Below are 13,300 nucleotides of genomic sequence, written 5' to 3'. Positions count from 1 at the left end.
GTGTGTGGGTCATGTCCAGAAAAGAATGGGGGCTAGGCTCAGAAAATTGAAGGACATGAAAGGGAAAACTCTTTCTGATGGCAAGTCTCTTACGGGGCAGGGTAGACTGACAGACACTGAGATCGATCTGCTCCAGTAGTACTATGGCCTTGCTATTAGAAGAAATGCAGGTAAGACAATTAAAGACATGCAGCAGGCCCTCTGGGCAATTTATTTTCATAAATTGTCCAATGATGATGCTCCACAGCATGGACTTTGTCCTCCGGGTGAAGATTCATGGTGTAGGTATTGTGACGGCCACGTGAGATTCGATCTCACGACCGGCGGAAGAAGGGCAAGGTCGGCCGTGTTTTGGGCGGGTTGCGCGCGCATCTGTTTCCTGGGGCATGTGCTGTGGCGGAGAGAGGAGAGGAGAGAGAACGACCGCGGCAGAAAGGAGAGAAACCCAGATTATTCGAGAGTGGAATCTTCTGGAAATTTCTAGCATTGTAGTTAGGTTATAAATTGTGACACGCGAGTGAGCAGTCAGTCAGTTGTTACAGTCAGTGGACAGCAAGCCAGCCAGTCTTGTGTACCGGAGTTCGACTTGAGTGTGTGTCCGCAACTGTGTGAGCATCCGAAGACCTGAGTTCGAAGTTCAGTGGACTGTCTCTAAGGTCTGGGGTTCGAGATACTGTGAACTCGAGTGACTGAGCTAGAAGAACTGTGAACTGTGAACTGAGAACTGACAGTGAACATTAGTTAAAATTAACAGTTCATTGTTGTTCTCAATAATCCAAGTAAATTGTCATTGTCGTCTGTGGAGTGCAATAACGAATACTGTGTTGCTGTGTGGAGGGCAAATCCCATTGTTGACGGGAGTAGAATTAAATTGTAGAAAGTGAAGAGTTATTGTTGTGAGAATAAAACTACATTATTGTTTAGTATAAAATTTACAGCATCATAAAGCCCAACTTAAAGGTGACACATATAAACCTAGACATTCACTACCAGAGGCAGTTCTACTTGCAATTAAGCCTATTTTTAGGGATCTGGCCCGAGATGACCTGCTAAGTAAATGTTTACATGGGAAAACTCAGAACCCAAATGAAAGTTTTCACCATGTTATTTGGGAACGAGTGCCTAAAACTGTATTTGTACAAGTAAGAACTCTAAATATAGGTCTGTACGATGCAGTTATTTGTTATAATGATGGCTGTTACAGTAGAATTAAGGTTCTTGAAAAAATGGGCTTGACAATAAGTGGAAATGTTAAATGTGCACTAATGAATATCGATAAGCGACGACTCTCAGAAGCCAACAAGAAAGCAGAAAATATGGAAAAAGAGGCCAGAGTCAGAAATAGGATTGAGAAGAGGAAAAGAGAGTCCCAGGAGGAGCAAAATCAACAGGAATATGCAGCTGGAATGTTCTAAAGGTACTGGGAGCTTCTAAATTACATACTTTATTTTAAATGCAGTTTTCCGTAAGTTGAGATTTTTCAAACTAAAGTGCACTTTTCTCAGAAACTACTGTACTTATCTGCATGAAATTTTTACAGATTCTTCTGAGCACTGTATTGTACAAAATGGACCCACAGATTACTGAATATGAGACACATAACAAAAGACAAAAATATATATGCATCGAAAAAAAAAAATGGCAAAAATTTTTAATAAAAGTGTAGATTTTTTCTGTTTGACTAAGGATGAAATATTTAACTAAATATAGGTTTAGAATTTACAATGGGCATTACTTGAGAACCCAGAAACAATTAATGGAATGTGAATGAAGATTATAAGGAGTAATTTGCACTTAAATTTTGAGGTACAGTTAGAAAACTGGGTAAACAGGTTATCAGTTATGACCTTTTTTTGCACTTGCATAAGAAACTAATTAGTTGTCTTTTATACCAATGAATTCAGAATGAATTATTCTATAACCATGGCAATTTTTATTCCAGTCTGACTACTAGACACTTAGAAATATTAAACTGAACTTTTGTACTGAAATACTTTAAATTGTATAGGCATCACTACCCAGTGTTTCGTGAAACAGGATCGATAAACGATAAAAGGCATTCCGGCGGACCATCGGTGGATGAAGATACCAGGACTGCAGTACTTGCAAAGTTTCACGCTAGTCCAAAGAAATCAATCCGGCACACGAGCTTGGAAATCAGTGTTCCCCGGCGCATGGTGCATAAAATTTTAAAAGGTTCCAAATTCCATCCTTACAAATTGCAGATCATGCATCATCTAACGGAGGACGATCCTGACCGAAGGGTTGAGATGTGTGAATGGTTCCTGCGCCAAATAACGTAAATCCATCTTTTCTGGAAACAGTGAAGTTCCCAGATCAAGCAAAATTTTACGTATGTGGGGAGGTGAACAAATAAAATTTGAGGTATTGGTCACAAGCAAACCCAAACTGGTACATCGACAGTAAAAGGCAAGGCTCTCCAAAAGTGATGGTATGGTGTGGTTTATGGGACGATAAGATTGTTGGTCCATTCTTCTTTGACTCAACAGTCACTGGAGAACATTATCTCAGGATGTTGGATGATGAAATGGTATCAGTACTTCATGGTATCAGCTATGCAGAGTGGTTTATGCAAGATGGGGCCTCACCTCATTATGCACTGGCTGGATGAAATGTTTCCCGGACACTGGATTGGGAGAAGAGGCCCTGTGGAATGAGCACCACAGTCACCAGACCTAAACTCTATAGATTTTGCCATTTGGGGGTTGTGAAAGCTGAGGTGTATGCAGAAAAAATTCGGGATGTGGAACATCTCCATCAAAGAATTATTGCTGCATGTGCTGCTCTTAACCACGTATGTTGAAGACAATTCAAAGAAATTGTGCAAAACGTGTGAGGACGTGTGCTGAAAATGGTGGCAGACATGTGAAACACATTCTTTAATTTAAAAATCATGTAACGCCAAGATGAGAAGGCCACATCATCTGAAAACCTCCACTGTACATCTTTCATATAATGCCTCTCACCATGGCCAATACACCGAGATTTTCTTTTACATCCACTTCATACAGTCTTCCAATACACTGAACGTCATAAAGAACAAGCCTACACTTCAGTTTTATATATAATAATTTTTTTAATTTCATAATTCAGGCGCACTGCTTGCCTCTTAATATATTGTATTATAATTACGTTCATTGGAAGGATTTCTATTCTGTATGTCAATTTTAATTTTAAGACTATGTACGCTATTCAACCATTTTATGTAAAGTATGCATTGTCAAACTATTTACTAGTGTTTTATAAATGTGTTTAAATAATATTTTCACCCAGTTCAAATGTTTGTTTGTTAGAAAACTATCACCTGAAGATGACTTGAAAGTAAGTCGAAAATATTCGTGACGTATATTAACATTGTATCTTGATGTAACAGAATCCATTTCTGCCATCTTAACATGTTAAGTGATTGATTGAAAAATAAAAACTAATTTATATGATACATTCTTTAATGTTAATATGTATGTATGTGTATTATGTTCTATGATTCTAGAAGACCCTGTAGAATGCAAGAAGACTGATGGACTGAAAATAAAAGAGAAGGATAAAACGTGGGATAAAATACGGGATGAATTTAATTCGAATGGATGTGTGCCATCAGTAGCAAAACAACTGCGACAATGTCATATCAATCTAAAAAGATCTGCAAAGAAAACAAGTAGTGAAGAACACGTGGAAAAATACAAAACAGGTGGTACTGTATCAACGTACAACCAAAGTTGATGAAAGTGTTCTGTCGCTCATAGAAGACCAAACAGACCCCAACAGCAAATCCTACAACTATAATGTAGATTACGTGGTAAGTACCAGATGCATTAAATTAGTATTATCCATTCATTGAAAAGAAATTCGTTTGTATTTAACAAAAATTTTATTTTCAGGTGACACTGAAATGATTACAACCGCACAGGAAGCAAGGTCTTGTGATATTGAAGTCGTAGCAGTAGTACACGAGGTAATTAATCCCTTTCACGGCATATGTATGAAGGTTGAAGTGGGCGTCCCTCCACATCCACAAATGAAAACAACATTGCTAGAGTACAGGACATGGTGTTAGTGGACAGGCGCACAACGGTATCACATTGCATATTGGTCATGCTCAGGCCTATCACATGCTCCATGATGTGTTGGGTTACCGAAAAGTTTCTGCATGATGGGTGCCGAGAAACCTGACCCCGGATCACAAGAGTGCAAAAATGGAATCAGCCTCGATCACAAGTTGTGGTATGCGCGAGAGGGAAATGAGTTCCTGTTCAGAGTCGTCACAGGCAATGAGACATGGGTGCACCACTTTACCCCAGAAACCAAGGCCGCCTCAATGACGTGGAAGCATCCCACTTCACCAGTGACGAAAAAATTCAAATTGACATCCTCTGCAGGAAAGATTATGGCCACAGTGTTCTGGGACACATAAGGTGTCATTCTCCTGGATTTCCTCCATGAAGGGACCATCAATGCGGCACGCTACTGCAACACCCTCACCAAACTCAGGTCCGCCATTCGACGAAATAGACCATTGAGTGAAGGTGTTGTGCTCTTGGACAACGCAAGACCACATCAGCAAGGCTCACACAAGATCACATTCGTCGCTTCGGATGGGAGAGATTGGATCATCCAGCCTACAGGCCCGATCTTGCCCCATCGGACTTTCACCTGTTCCCTGTATTGAAAGCCGCACTTTCGCGATGTCACTTCCAAAACAATGAGGTGGAGCAGGCTGTATGATAGATAGGAAAGTATGCCAGTTCATGGAAGCAAGACCCATAGGAAGAAATCCAGTAAGAAGACCAAGGACAACATGGGAAGAAGAAATAAAATGAATAGCATCTAAGAGAGGAAAGACATGGAGTCAGTTAAATAGACTGACAGAAGATATAGTACAATATAGTAAGATGGACCCGAGGAAATCCCCTAACACTACGATAGTGGTATACTAGGGAAGTTGAAGAAGAAGAACAGTGTATTGTTTTACAAAATAAATGTGTTCATTGCATTTGTGAATCACTTTTTGATATATTACATTTTTTCAGACAGTTATTTCAATAAAAAAAGTCATGCAGTAGAAGGTTAAAAGTTGTTCCTTTCACAAGTTTTAATGTTTTATTACATTTAAAACAAGATTCAATGGAACAAAACATACTTATGTGCGAAGGTCTCTTAAAAGCTAAGAGACAAACTGTGGATGTATTAGCTACCCACTCATTAAATATTATTTCAAGTATTTGTATAACAGCAGCAAGCACAACATTTTAAAATGCTGAAGGATAATATTCAAGATAATGTAGTTTTAATGCAAATTGACTTCAGTGAAAACTACTCTTTTGTGTAGGAGGATGAAATATAGCCGTATAGATGTACAATCGTGGAATATATCTTGGAATAGTTATTTATGGAATAGCCTAACTATAGAATAAATAAACTACCGTGTTGTTTGACGTTCGTTTATTCCAAGGTTACCTATTCCATAGTTAGCCGAATTGGAACAGAGGTTGGCAACACTTTAGATGGTGTTTTGTTTTATGAATTGCAGTAATTGTTTACACTATTTTGTCTACGGAATTTATTATAAAGAAATCAGTAAATCAAAACGAATTAGAAATCAAAACTATAACACTGAAGATACACTTAAGCTAGTTGAGATGGTGACTGATTATTGGAACGTGCTGGAAAACAAAAAGACCGATGCCATAACCTCAAATCAAAAGGTAAGAGCATGGGAGTCTATCGCTAGGTTATTTAATGCTCAGACAACTACCTATAGAAATGCAGAACAGCTTCGTTAGAAGTACGACTCAATAAAGAAAGAGGCAAGGAAATATGCAGCAAAAAAGAGACAGTATAGGCTCCAGATGGGCAGAGGTCCTGCAGATACAGTTAAAACAAATACGTTATTTGAAAAAGTACTTGAAATGATCAAACTCTCTGCGGAAGGACACGACAGCATATATGATTCCGATGCACTTGCAACAATATTTTACATGTTTTAACATTTTAGTATTTTAATAATCTATGACCATGGCTCATATAGCCCTCGTTTTAACATTTTAATTAATTTATGTTCACTATTGTCACGGTAGAGACTCATAATTAACTATTTTATCCATATTGTACTATACTCACGCATGTACCAATTCTATTCATGTATTTTTAGGCATAAATTATATATTTTTTTCTGAATAAATAATGTGACAAGTATTCTAATAATTAATATTTGTTAAGCAGATAAGTACAGACAGACCCAGACCATCCCTAATTTCAATAGTATGGACAATGTCATGAAAGTGGTGGTAAAGACAACTTCATTAAGTCAAGCTCTCTACGGCATCGTCTTTTCAAAGAGATCTTCAGGATGCAGGTTCTGCATACTCCTATCTGCCATGTCACTGCAAATTGAGTTGGCTCAGTAGAGGTGCAATGTTAAAGGAAGAGGATACCCACAAAATCTAAAAAAATCCCTTAAAAATCAAAATCTTCTTAGCATTACATTAATCTTTAAGGTATATGCTATCATTTTCGTATGATTTTTGGTCCTAAATTATATTTGGTCCCTTTAAAAGACGCCATTTTTAAATGTCTGTGCAGCAGTGAAGTGAAGCTCATGTTGTTACACCTCTCTTTTAAGTTGCGCCTTATGCTGTTTCGAATTGCAGCTTTTTTGACAATTCCAAGTTGCTAGCAGTTGTAGTTATGGTTCATAGATGCCAGCAACTATTTACTGGTTGTAGAGCATATCCTCGATTATTAAAATGCTTAAGATACAAGAAAACATATACACCAGTGTGACTGGCGAACTAAGACCAGCTTTTGTTTTGCCTACGGACAAAATTAAGGAAATCATTAACACCATGGACAAACCCGAAATGGAGAGATGATGTATGGCACAGGTTATGACCGAGTGACACTAGCCATGATGAAGCTCTCCAAGGCAGCGGATGAAGCCCACAAGCAAGTGGAGGATGCAATCAAAGAGCTCAGCGATATGAGTGTTTCAGTCCTCACACAACCATCACACAACCAACATTTAAAGAAGGCACGTCTACACTGATTAATTCTGACACTTGACTTGCACCTTATCACACAGTTCATTACGATTACAGTATTGGATATCGACCATACATTGCCATATTGGATGAACAGTATCATCGTCAAATTAAATATACATTACTAATCAACATTAAACAACCCAACGTATAATGTATTGGCATTTATAAGACAACCATATTAATTTGAAAAACATTCAAGATACATTACGAGACACAAACCATGATACACACGTTCTGAATGGTTGAAATATGTGCAGTATTGGGAAACAGAAATAGGAATATAATAAATGTAATTAAATACTGTAATTTGCAACTCTTCACATTCATAATACATATTTACCTTAGTTTTATATTTTATTATTTTTTATTCCTTTTATATCATGTTACTTCATTATTTCATCTCTGAAGACTTGCAAACGTATATATTTTGTAACTTACACGTGTATTTTAATTAATTGACAATAAGGGCAGTCATACAAGAATGTCAATGTGTTCACAACCATGTTGGTTTTTAGTATGTTTTATTCTGCATGCCACTAAATATGTTTGTATTTGTAGAGATTATGTAGAGAATATTGATATTGCTGAAATGTATGTCGTATCTGATGATGTTGGCGTAGTCCAACGAAAACGTTCATACGTCTTTTAAACATGTAATGCAAAGGTTTAACACCTTAAACATATGCTGTGAAGTCAGTGACTGAAATAAATACTTTTAAGATCTTAGAGATGAGCTATTACCCGATTACACTCCAGAAGTGAGGCTGAAAGTGCAACAAATAGCCTGGGAGACTTTTACCATGGGTAAGAAGTGCTTGAAGATGGAAGCGATGCAAAAGCACCACCGAGCCTAAAATAGACAATAAAAGAATACAAACTATAGAATCTTCCAATGATCCATTTACTCCATGTCTGTATGCCCCTGACAACATTATAGTTGATATAACCTGTCCTCAGGTTCAGCTACTGCATGCTACTCTCTACTGAAAGCGAGTGCAAGTGATTCATATGGTTTTACTCATAACCTGAAATTGTACTTCACTTCTTGTGGCTACATCACATGTGGTTTTACAAGTAAGAAATCTGAGACTTCACAATCATATGATGTAAGCAAACGCATAGTAAATGCATTCAATGACATGGAACAGGGCTATGCTTCTTTATAATTATTTTGTTCAAGCATGAACATGTTACACATGTAAGAAAAAATATATAGGACAGACTAAAAGAAACTTTAAAATTAGATATAGTGAACACATTTCGGATTTCAAACACAACCATAAAAAATCCACATATGCTTCTCATTTATTAGAAACTGGACACGAATTAGGCCCATCCACAAAACCTTAAAAATCCTAAAATCTGCAATAGACACAAAATTAATAAATTCAGCAGAGGAATATTATATTGCTAAGCAGATTCAAAAGGATAACTGTATTCTTAATGAAAATTTGACTCAAATCCGGAATCCCCTATATAACCTTTAACCCCACCACAACTTAATATCCTTCCGTGTAAGCTTTCTACGTAAGCACAATAGAATGCTCGCGTCACTTTAGTTGGTGAATTCAATGCAACAAGGTCAACTCATGTCGTAAGTATGTTCAGATAACTAATATATTTTCACACACCAAAATTTGCATATTTCATTACAGATAAATATCACTTCATATAATATTTGCAATGAAATCTCAGAAAACAGCTTGTGCAGTATACACGTTTAAAACATGAGTACATTAGCAATTTAATTTGACTAACATTTCCACGTTTGAAGTTTCCTTTATTTTCACTATATCAATAATATATATTTCAGATGCATTTCACCATCCAAGTCGAACCTTTGAAACAAGATCGACACAAATACATCAGTATTATGAAGTTTAAATGAGGAACATTACTAACATGTTCACAGTTCTACAATTTTATGTATCATTGCAATGCAGTTACAGTTTTTAATTTTATGCATATTAAGTCTGTACATTATTTTAGACACATCATAAGTTAATTTTTTAGACAGTTCATTTTATCAAATCATCATTGTATTTTACTACAGAGACCAGATATAAGATATTGTACAAAGAGCCTGATGATGCCCGAAGGGCGAAAACGTTCGTAATTTTCATTTGTATAAAACATAATGACTACTTATATGAATAAATGTCATTAGTCTTAGTAAATTTGAGTTGTCATATGACTGAATAAATAAAACAATATTATATTGTATAACATTGACAATCTGAACTATCAAAATATGGCCCGGTTTCTTCAACCTTTGTTAAATTATAACAGTGTGTTATTCCATTTTAACTATAAACTTAACAGTTGAAGCATTTCTTCAACTACTGTTAGTAGTAACAGGCTGTTAAAACCTATGTTAATTTAACTGTCCAATTTCATGCAGTTAAATCATTTAACTCTCTGTTAGCATAGAAGTATCCAATATGGCTGGTGCATTAGATGCTGAACTTCTATATCTGGATTATTTAGAAAATGATATCCATGAATACATAAACAGGGGGGTTGATTTCTGTGATTTGACAGACCAGAAGTTCATACAAAGGTAAAGGCTATTTTCTGCCAAACTTCACTTTTCGCTTTCAACTTACTCGTAGATCCGTTTGTTTGTTTATTCTCATTAATTGATTTATACTGCGAAATAATTTCCAGCAGAAGGTTTCTTTCGAACGAAGAGAAATTAGTCCCACGATTCCTATTTGTTCCAGTGTTTTCCATTTCATAACAGCAATACCAATACGCCGCTCCATGCTATTGTGATACAGACGAGAAAAGAAGCAGAAATCAAACCTGAGAGAATAGAAAGACTTCTATCCTCTCTGAATCAAACAACGGAAACAAGCGAGAATCGCAATTGTCAGAGTTCAGAAAACAGAAGTGAGCCTATTCTTGGTTATAGGTTATGGTTAAACTCTAGAATCCCTGGTCCTAACAGAGAGTTAACAAACAGAATGTAAAATGTGAAATGTAAAGTTGAGGAAACGCAATATTTTTAACTGCAATTCATACTTTTAACTTCCAGTTAATTAACGCTATGTTAGGTGCATTATAACAAAGGTTGAAGAAACCGGGTCTATGCTTTCTAAGTTAATGAACATGAAGCCTATGACTTATAAGACCTTTGATATGCACATAACTAAAATCAAAGCTGTATGCAGAGAAGTAGTCGGTAATGTTGAGTCAGACTAGGCAATCGGTAAAGGAAGCATATTTTGAAGTTGACCTTGCTACTGCAAATAATCCCACCTTAGAAATTACAGTCAGCTATGACGAAACACGGCAAAAAAAAAAAGAGGCCACACCTCTAACTATGGGGTTTGTTCGTGTAGTTCATGTATTCATGGACTATGTAATAGACTTTGAAGTAATGTCTAAATTTTGTCACAAATGTTCCATTTATAGTAAAAAAATTGGGTGCAAAGTCGAAAGCTTTCAAGGAATGGCATGAAGACACATTCCAAACTGTGAATATAATTATACAGGCTCATCTCCAGCAGTGGAAATGGAGGCTGCAAAAATATTGTGGAAGAGATCCAAGTCATATGGGCTGCAATATACCACAATGTTGAGTGATGGCTATGCTAAGACATTTTCATACCTACAGCAGAGAAATGTATATGGTGATGATGTAGACCTTGTAAAAAAGGAATGCCTCAGTCATATTTACAAGAGAATGGGAACTGCTTTAAGAAATCTTGTTTCTGACGAGAAAAAATGCCATTCTACTATTGGTGGCAAAAGGCATGGTAACCTCACAGCAGAAAAAAATTGAAAAGATAGCCAGATATTATAAAAATGTCATATTACAGCACCCTAGAAATGCACCTGGTCTGAAGATTTAAATTAGTACAAACTCTGGTTCGCGTTATTTTTCGAAACTAATAACAGAATCTTGATTGTTACAGGTGCCAGATATCGGCTGATGTGGCCAAAATCCATTTCCCTAATAAAAGGGCCTATCTGTGTGAAAAACATTTTTACAAAGACCAATTCAAGGATCTCTTACTAAGAGGGGCCATTCCATCAACAGACGCTTGGTATCTCTACTTGGGAACTACAGACATCCTACCATCCTTTGAACTACCATCCACTACATCACCAGCCCTAACTACTTTGTCCTCTTCACCACCTAACCTAATCGCTTCATTCATTTCACCATCTGATCTACCTCCTCCATCCCCTTCCCCACCAGATCCCACTCTACCTGCTACATTAACTCCAAAAACCACTCCAGCCTATCCAGCTGTTTGCACCCAGTCCTGATGTCAGTCATTTTTCTGAATCAAACTCTGATTGTTTGGCTACCCCGCTGGAGAGTTATGGTTCCATGAGTGACATGTAGTTGCAGATATTGCAGTTGAAACATCTGCAAGAATACCTATAGCTAAGAGAAAGCGAAGGAGTTTGGTACTTTCCAAAATTAATGTATCAAGGATAAGTAAATTGACAAACAGAAAGAAATTCCTTTTTGGCCGTTTCAAAGATAACGTGGTAGACTTACAAAGACTACAAAAGAAGTATTGAAAAAAAGACATTGGCTTTGAAACACTTAAGTAATGATATGAAAAATGGGCACAGTTCTGTTGTTGGGGTACTTTCAAAGTCAATGTCTTTGACAAACGCTAAGCTCTTAGCTTCGCAAGTGGGCCATTCACAAAGGGCGCCAAAGAGTCATAGGGGGTCCAATGAACAAAAATGCATAGCATTATCCATCTATAAACGATCCCCAAAATGTTATACCTTCTTCAGATCCATATTCACCCTTCCCTGCAAGAGTAGGCATGATTTTGGAAATAAATTAATTGTTCTATAATAGGTGATGCTCTATCTTGTAAATTTATATTGGCTCATGTTGTCATTATTTCTAATAAAAGTTTTCAGGAATACTTTATATACGGAGCTTAAATCCATTGCAGCCCTTATGAATCTGCTCAACCATGTTCCATTTACGACTGAAATTAACAGTCAGATTTTTTGAGTCTCTTCCAAAGTCTGTTTCAGAACTTGTGCCGACTAATCATATATCTTCTCTCATGTTTGATGATATGGTCATTATGGAACATATACAATATGACCCCCAATCAGACAGAGTCCTTGGTTATGAAGACCTGGGTGGTTGTGCACAACCCAGTAAGAAAGCAGCCTACCAAGTCTTGGTGTTCATGGCCAAGGGTCTGCGGCGAAAGTGGAAACAGCCTGTGGGATATTACTTCCATCGTGGTGGAATATGTGGGAGTTCCTCCTCCACCTACTAAATTTAGTGACTACATTGAATTCTTAGAAAAAAGAAACTTGAGAGAAGTTTCCAAGGGTTCAATGATGAATGCTGCCATGGAAGCCAAGAGAGCGAATGGAGGAAATGGTGACCTGTCAGTGGCTATGGCAATGTAGAGGACATTTGTCTCATCATGGTGTCGTAGCAGCAACGTCCCTTGCTAAGGGCAAGGTATTGGATGTGGAAGTATCATCCAACCACTGTAGGGGCTGCAGCACTAATATAGAAGGTCACAAGTGTGTCAAGAATCATGACGGGTCAAGTGGAGCCATGGAGGCAGAGGGTGTTAAAGAAATTTTCCAGCACTCTTTAGGAGACCGCGGTGTCAGGTATGTAAAATATTTGGGAGATGGAGACTCTAAGGCCTACAAGACTGTTTGTGAGAGTAAACCTTATGGAGATGTAGCTATTGACAAACTAGTGTGTGTGTGGGCCACATGCAAAAGAGAATGGGGAGAAGGTTGATAAACCTCAAGAAAGAAATAATCGTGAGTGAGTGCCGGCCTTGGGCAAAGTGCCATTAGGATATCGCCTATATATATATATATAAGGAGCTAAGACTGGTTTAAGCAGTAGCAGCTTCGACAGCATCAAGAAAGAAGATCCAGAAAAATTGTGACTTTTATTATGCCAAAAAAATATTGTGTTCGTATTAAGTGTAAAAAAAATAGTCAAAGAACATTTCGAAGAAGGAACACCAATTAATATTTCTTCGAATAATCTAAAATGCAGGACTGTGAACGTGGAAACGCAATCAACTCTCCAGACGAAGACTGAGAATTCACAGCCGCAACAGAACACAGGTGGAGCATCCGAATAAATCAAGAATTAATACTTTAAATATTCGGCATCTTACTGCTATTAACTACTGCAATAACTCTGATAAGTGATGGCTTCAAAAAAAGAAAAAGATACACTTAGACGTATTCAAAAATGGATATTAGATATG

The sequence above is a fragment of the Periplaneta americana genome, chromosome 16 (genome assembly GCF_040183065.1).
Source record: "Periplaneta americana isolate PAMFEO1 chromosome 16, P.americana_PAMFEO1_priV1, whole genome shotgun sequence".
Lineage (NCBI taxonomy): Eukaryota > Metazoa > Arthropoda > Insecta > Blattodea > Blattidae > Periplaneta > Periplaneta americana.
This window is presented reverse-complemented; position numbering follows the sequence as displayed.